The sequence below is a fragment of the Eriocheir sinensis genome, chromosome 3, assembly GCF_024679095.1.
Source record: "Eriocheir sinensis breed Jianghai 21 chromosome 3, ASM2467909v1, whole genome shotgun sequence".
NCBI lineage: Eukaryota > Metazoa > Arthropoda > Malacostraca > Decapoda > Varunidae > Eriocheir > Eriocheir sinensis.
The window spans coordinates 7,279,832-7,287,331 of record NC_066511.1 but is presented as its reverse complement, the minus strand read 5'-3'; positions in this window follow the sequence as shown (position 1 = coordinate 7,287,331).

The window sequence follows — 7,500 nt, the reverse complement described above, 5'->3', positions numbered from 1 at the left end:
ACAGCAACTAAAGAGGGTTCAGAACAGGGCATTCAGGGTCATTTTGGGCCCTGCTTACCACACCTGCGACAATGTCCTGACCACCCTGAGTCTCTCGAGGCTCTCTGAAAGGCACCAGGACGACCTAAAAAAAACTCGGCATCACCTTGCTTCACCATCCTCACCACCTCCACCTCCTGCCGCCCGACGCGCCTTCCCCAACCCGTTTCACCAGGCACCGACCGATGTTAAGTGCAGTGCCGGCGATAGTGCGGATGATAAACAATGTCCAGCAGTGATAGCCCTGTTAACTCAGAGGGCCGCGGTGTAGATTAGGCTATTATTTTATATTGTCACCACTTTCCCACCCACGAACGCCTTGGTGCTCTATGAAGGGTTCAATATCCATATAACACATTGCCGTATTGCTTTATCGTCGGACATCACTCCTTGTGATATAAAAAAAAAATTGTAAATATTTACGTCAGTCGCGCAGTCGCGCCCGCCATGGTGGTGGTGGTAGGAGGGGTTGTAGGGTTGCCAGATGCTTCGATAAGAGAAATCCTCACACCATGTCACGATATATAGTAATATATACATAATATTAATATATCAAATAATAATGAGGATAATATTCACGAAAGCGTAGCCCTCTCTGGCGGCGGCAGCGGCGACGGACCAGCCGGTGCTGCGAGAAATACCTCCTCGCAGAAATAAGTCTCATATACATGAGGGGGGGGTCCAGGGGGGGCTGCGGTTTGGTTTGGAGGTTATGTAAACTTCGGTTGGAGTAGTTTAAATACGCTCCCCCACCCAAAACCCTCAATTTCCCACGAGTATCCAAGTTGAGCCTCACTGCGAGCTATTTTGCGGCTGCGGCGGCGGGTGTTCAACACGCTTTGAAAAGTTTATTTTTTGTGTGTGTGATTTGCGACAGAAACAGTTAGCAGATTATTTCAAAACACACCGAAATCGACCAGAAAAAAATAGTTTCGTCAGATAGTGTCCCACGGGTGACAATCTAGAAATTTACCTAGATTAGCACCTCGCAGTTATTCTCTCTGCCCCCTTCACGCCATCCCCCATCCCCTTTTTGTCGCTACTCTTAGTATTCTACAACCCTCCCAAGCCATCCCCCCCCCCCCCCTCCTCTCTCTCTCTCTCTCTCTCTCTCTCTCTCTCTCTCTCTCTCTCTCTCTCTCTCTCTCTCTCTCCCTTCGTTGTAGCCTTGTGGTATATATTTTCTTTTACGTGTTGGCCTAAGCGCCGGTAGGCCCTCATGAGGGCCTGGTGGTCGGCCCCAGCCCGTGATGGCGCAGGCAAGTGTTTATAGTGGCTCATCATTATTCTTGGCTCATGCTGCCCCCCGAAGCTCATTCTTGATTCACTTGGACGGTTTCCTCTAGAATCCGGGTTGATGAGTGGTCTTCAGGACACCATGTGGGTAGTCTTAGGCCACTCGGCGGTGACTGAAAAATCCCAGGTGGTAGCGGCGGTTTCGAACCCGCGTCGTCCAGAACGCGGTAAATGCGGGGCCCGCACGCTAACCATTCAACCACCGCCTCCTCTTTGGATTTACTATCTGTATATTTTCAGTCTAACGGCTGCCAGAACTTAATAAACCTGTTATTATTATTATTATTATTATTATTATTATTATTATTATTATTATTATTATTATTATTATTATTATTATCATCATTACTACACACACAACGCCTCATAACACACCCAGACCGATACACACACACACACACACACACACACACACACACACACACACACACACACACACACACACACAACCTCCTAACACCGCCACCATCATGAATATCCCAATGGAAAAAGTTTTCCTCTCCAACATCTGAAGGATTGAACTTTCTGGGTGCGGGAGAGTTATTTTTTAGGGATAATTACTAAGCCGATTAAAACAAAGGCGGCTAATGGGGCTCCGAGACTGCAAAATACGACGCAAGTTTCGGGCGGCCGGCGATGCTTCAGCCGGCAGCGCCTCGAAGTCAATCAAGAGGCGTAGGGTGGCAACTTTGATGAAACGCGAGATACTTACCGCTAACCACGTTTTCGGGACTACCCACCTGATGGTTTCCTCGAGAGCGGGTGCCGGGAAAAAAAAAAAAACTACGCGTCTATATGAGATACACATTTTTTACACTTTTTTTCACTTTTCTTCTTCCCCCACGCACCAGTTGGGACTCAAGTTAAATAATAGCATAAATAACTCATACGGACTTGAGCGAGACGGCGATGCGACTATTTTCAAAACTGAGGGAGTGAATGAAACTGGAGACGAGGAGGATGAGAGGAAAGAAGGGGAAGGGAACGGGCAGGGAAAGAAGGGTTGATAGGTTAGGGTAGCGTGAGAGGACGGGAAAGAGAGAGGGAGAGGAAAGACTAAACGGGCGGGAAAGGAAGCAAGGAAGAGAAGTGGTAGGGAGTAAAGGAAAGGTATTTTTTTTCATATGTCTTCGCCTGTAGCGCTGGTAGGCTTTCTTCAGGGGCCTGGTGGTCGGCCCAAGCCCGTTATGGCGCAGGCAATTTTTATAGTAGTGCCATTTATGCTTGGCTCATGCTGCCCCCCGGAACTCATTCTTGATTCACTTGGACGGTTTCTTTTATAGTCCGGGTTGATGGGTGGTCTTCAGGACAGCGGTGGGTAGTTTTAGGCCACCCGGCGGTGACTGAAAAATCCCAGGTGGTAGCGGGCGGATTCGAACCGACGTCGTCCATGGCGCGGTGAATGCGGGGCCCATTCGCTAACCACACAGCCACCCCCTACCCCGCCTGAAGAGGAGGATGAGGATAGGAGGGTAAGGAAACGGGCAAGGAAAGTGGGGTTGGCACGGTAGGGGTGAGAGGACAGAGAAGAGAAAGGGAAATGGAAGAATAAACGGTCGGAAAGGGAAAGAAGGAAGGGAGGTGGTAGAGAGTAAAGGAAGGTCTGACGAGGAGGATGAGGAAAGGAGGGGAAGAAAACGGGCCGGAAAAGAGGGAGTAGGTAAAGTAAGGGTGGGAGGGCAGAGAAGAGAAAGGGAAAGAGAAGAATAAAAGAGCGGGGAAAGAAAGAAGGGAAGGAGGTGGTAGAGAGTAAAGGGGAGGTCTGACGAGGGAAAGGAGGAAGGAGGGTGAGGAAACGTGCCGGTGTGGTGTCATGAGACGTCCGGCTATAATAAGACATCCCATCCTTATCTGTGCATGCGCGGAACCCAATGTTTACAAACACAGAGTGTTGATATCGTCGTTTGTCCCAGGCAAGATGGCGGCAAGACACCATGGCAGCTTTTTTGACATACAAGGGGTGTAGGTTACCTCATTTATCACATTTACTGATATACAAGGGGTGTAGGTTACCTCATTTATCACATTTACTGATATACAAGGGGTGTAGGTTACCTCATTTATCACATTTACTGATATACAAGGGGTGTAGGTTGTCTCACTCATCACATTTACTGACATACAAGGGGTGTAGGTTGTCTCATTCATCACATTTACTGATATACAAGGGGTGTAGGTTGTCTCACTCATCACATTTACTGACATACAAGGGGTGTAGGTTGTCTCATTCATCACATTTACTGACATACAAGGGGTGTAGGTTGTCTCATTCATCACATTTACTGACATACAAGGGGTGTAGGTTGTCTCATTCATCACATTTACTGACATACAAGGGGTGTAGGTTCAAGGTTGTCTCATTTATCACATTTACTGACATACAAGGGGTGCAAGTTACCTCATTTATCACATTTACTGACATATAAAGGGTGTAAGTCATCTAATTTATCACTTTAAAAAAGATAAAGAATAAACTTAGGTGGGACGTTTCATGATAGGCAGTCAACAAAAGACATGGTACCGTGTTATAGCTCATCCACCCTCTGTTTGTAAACAAAGCCCGCGCATGCGCAGATCAGGATGGGATGTCTTATTATAGCGGCTGTCTCATGACACCACACCGGTAAGGAGGGTGGGTCGGGTAGGGTAGGGGTGGGAGGACAGAGAATAGAGAGGGAAAGGTAAGAATTAACGGTCGGAAAAGGAAGGAAGAGAGATGGTAGAGAGTAAAGGGGAGGTCTGACGAGGAGGATGAGGAAAGGAGGGGAAGGAAACGAGCCGGGAAAGAGGGTTGAGTAGGGTAGGGTAGGGGGAGGAGGGCAGAGAAGAGAAAGGGAATGGGAAGAATAAAAGAGCGGGGTGGTAGGAAGAAAGGGAGGGAAGTGGTAGAGAGTAAAGAGGAGGTCTGACGAGGGGAATGAGGAAAGGAGGGAAATAGGCAGGGAGAGAGGGATGGGTAGGGTAGGGGTAAGAGGACGGAGAAGTGAGATGGAAAGGGAAGAATAAACGGTCGGGGAAGGAAGGAAAGAAGGGAGGTTGGACGAGGAGGATGAGAAAAGGAGGGTAAGGAAACGGCCAGAGAAAGAGGAGTGGGTAAGGTAGGGGTGAGAGGACACAAAAAAGAGTTAAAGGAAAGAATAAACGGGCGGGGAAGGAAGGAAGGGAGGGTGGTGGTATATATAGAGACCAAAGGGGAGGCCTGGGGATAGCTGGGCATAGAGATGAAGGGTCCGGATACAGGCGGGGAAGGAAGGGCAGACACTGGATAAAGTAATAGGAAGGAGTGGGGGTGCCGAGGCTTAGCGGGGGCGCGGAAAGGGGTGGAAAGGGAGGGAGACGAGAGACGAGAACTGGAACGGAAAACTTGTGAAAAGAGACTCAAATAAAAGAACAAGGTTTACGCTGCAAAATGCGAGATAAAACGATCAACAGCCGCACTTTCCACGCCCAACACGGCAGAATTCAAGCTGGGAGCGGAATGGAAACGTGAAAAAATGGTTACATGAAGTTTGTGAAAAGATACGCACCACATGATGTATACAGTTAATAGGGGATTACATGAAGTTTGTGAAAAGATACGCACCACATGATGTATACAGTTAATAGGGGATTACATGAAGTTTGTGAAAAGATACGCACCACATGATGTATACAGTTTATAGGAGAGAATGTGTGCTCTCAGCCATCACGCGGAAGTCCGGTAAACCTTTCATTCACCTGCCCTGCACCTCCATCGAGCGGCTATCTACCTACCTATACTTTCTTCGTTTTCAATTAGCAGGTAGAATCACGCCAGAACTTATAATCTCCACAGCAATACTTCTAAGGGAAAAAATCACCCGAGGAATTCAGCAAAAAAAAGAAGAAAAAAAAAGATAGATGAGTATTATACCGCCACACAAATCATGACGAAAAAAAATATTCAGGCCGAAAGTGAAGAATTCCTGACATAACCCAATTGATCGCGTGCTCCATCCTTTTTTTTTGTTTTTTTCTTACGTCTCTCCGCTCGCTTTGTGGTGGTGGTGGTGGTGGAGGTGGGAGGGGAGGAGAGAGGGGAGCCGACCTGGGCGTAAATCACGAACACCTGCCCGCCCGCACGACCCACCAAAACTTCTGACGAGCTTTAGTGCGCTCATCACTCTTTTTTTTTCTTTTTTTTTTTTTCTTTCGTCAGGCTTAGTTCCTTCAATTTAAATTTCTTTTGTCGTGAAGAACGCTCTGCCCGCATAAGAGAGAGAGAGAGAGAGAGAGAGAGAGAGAGAGAGAGAGAGAGAGAGAGAGAGAGAGAGAGAGAGAGAGAGAGAGAGAGAGAGAGAGAGAGAGAGAGAGAGAGAGAGAGAGAGAGAGAGAGAGAGAGAGAGAGAGAGAGAGAGAGAGAGAGAGAGAGAGAGAGAGAGAGAGAGAGAGAGACAGACACAGAAAAATGCGAGGAAAATGTGTGTATATGTGTGTGTGTGTGTGTGTGTGTGTGTGAGAACCTTCCATCTTAACGTCTGTTGCTGATGCTGGTTTTCAAGAAGCAAGTCAAGCATCCAATCCTCTCATTTATATTTCACTCGCAGCTTAAAATTTGCCGTGGAAAGGGCGGTTTAGAGCATTTCCCGGCGTCAACAGCGTTCTCTTAACCGAGTCCCGTCTGCACAAGATTTCCATGCACGCACACTGCCCGTCTGTCTAAAATGTCAAGGTTACGTTATTCATGGGGGTGTAATAAGCGCGAGACAGACAAATTATGTACAATCCTTCCTTTCCTGCTCCAAAATCAACTTTCTATACATAATGCCACATGAATCTTGACCTCGCGATCAACTTTCGGACTCGGTGTTATTATATGGATCTACTGCGCATGCTCTTCCTTTCATTAATCAACCTGAGTTTCATTTTTCCTTTTTTTTGTCGTTGCGAAGGAGGGCAAGCATGGCATGGCTCAGCACCCCGCCGCAGCAGTGTCACCAGCCTCGCCTGCAAACACTCCCCTTTCATGCTCCCCTGAAAGCCGATTCCGAGTCTTTATTGTTAAGGGGGGAAGGTCGTGAGGCGTTCATCCCTCGTGCCTCGGCCCACACTCCTATCAAGTCTGCAAATCAGTGAAAACCTGCTGCGTGTCGCTTTCGTTTATTTTCTTTTTCCGTCACCATATTCTCAACCATTTCCTATCGGGCTGAATGCAATTTTCGTAATGAAGTTTATTAATAGCGATAACACAGGATCACTTTGGTGATTTAAATTCAACTCAGATACTTAAAGAGTCGAATAGGACCTCTAAGTTGCCACATCTTATCTCCCACCTACGCCTTTCTCCTCTCTGCCCCGAGTCATCCATCTCTCGTGTCCAGTCCACGCCACAACGAAGTCTCTAAATCAGAGTAAACTTGCTCCATGGCGCTTTCATTTTCTAAATCTAAGCCATTCCATTTTCTCAGCAATTGCTTTTACTGGTTACGCCAACTCTTTTTCCACCTCCTGTGCCCAGTCAACCAAGCCAGTAAATCAGTGCAATAAGGTTTCATGGCATTGTGATTTTTCTTAGTCACCCTATTTTGTTTTCCCCTCAAATCTTTCTTTCTTACACTGGTACTTTAGGATCTTAAAGATCATTTTCTTCGTTTAGGCACCTCACAGCAGGACTTACAGTTGAGTCCGACCTTTACACGGCCTGCCAAACTTTACCATCTCAGTACCCAGCCTGCGTTAGACCAGAGAAAGCATTCCAGAGTGAAAACCACGGAAATTCTTTTTTTATTTTTTCTCTTTTTCTGTGTCCTTGAGCTGCTTCCTTTGCTGTAATATATATATATATATATATATATATATATATATATATATATATATATATATATATATATATATATATATATATATATATATATATGTGGCTGAACTGGTAGCGTACTGGGCCCACATTCACCGCGTGATGGACGACGCGGGTTCGAATCCCCACGCTACCACCTCGGATTTTTCAGTCACCGCCGAGTGGCTAAAACTACCCACATGCTGACCTGAAGACCATCCATCAACCCGGACTCTAGAGGAAGCCGTCCAAGCGAATCAAGAACGAGTTCCGGGGCACAGCATGAGCCAATGCAAGATGGCGCCACTATAAACACTCGCCTGCGCCAGAACGGACTGGGCCGACCATCAGGCCCCACCGGGAAGATGCTT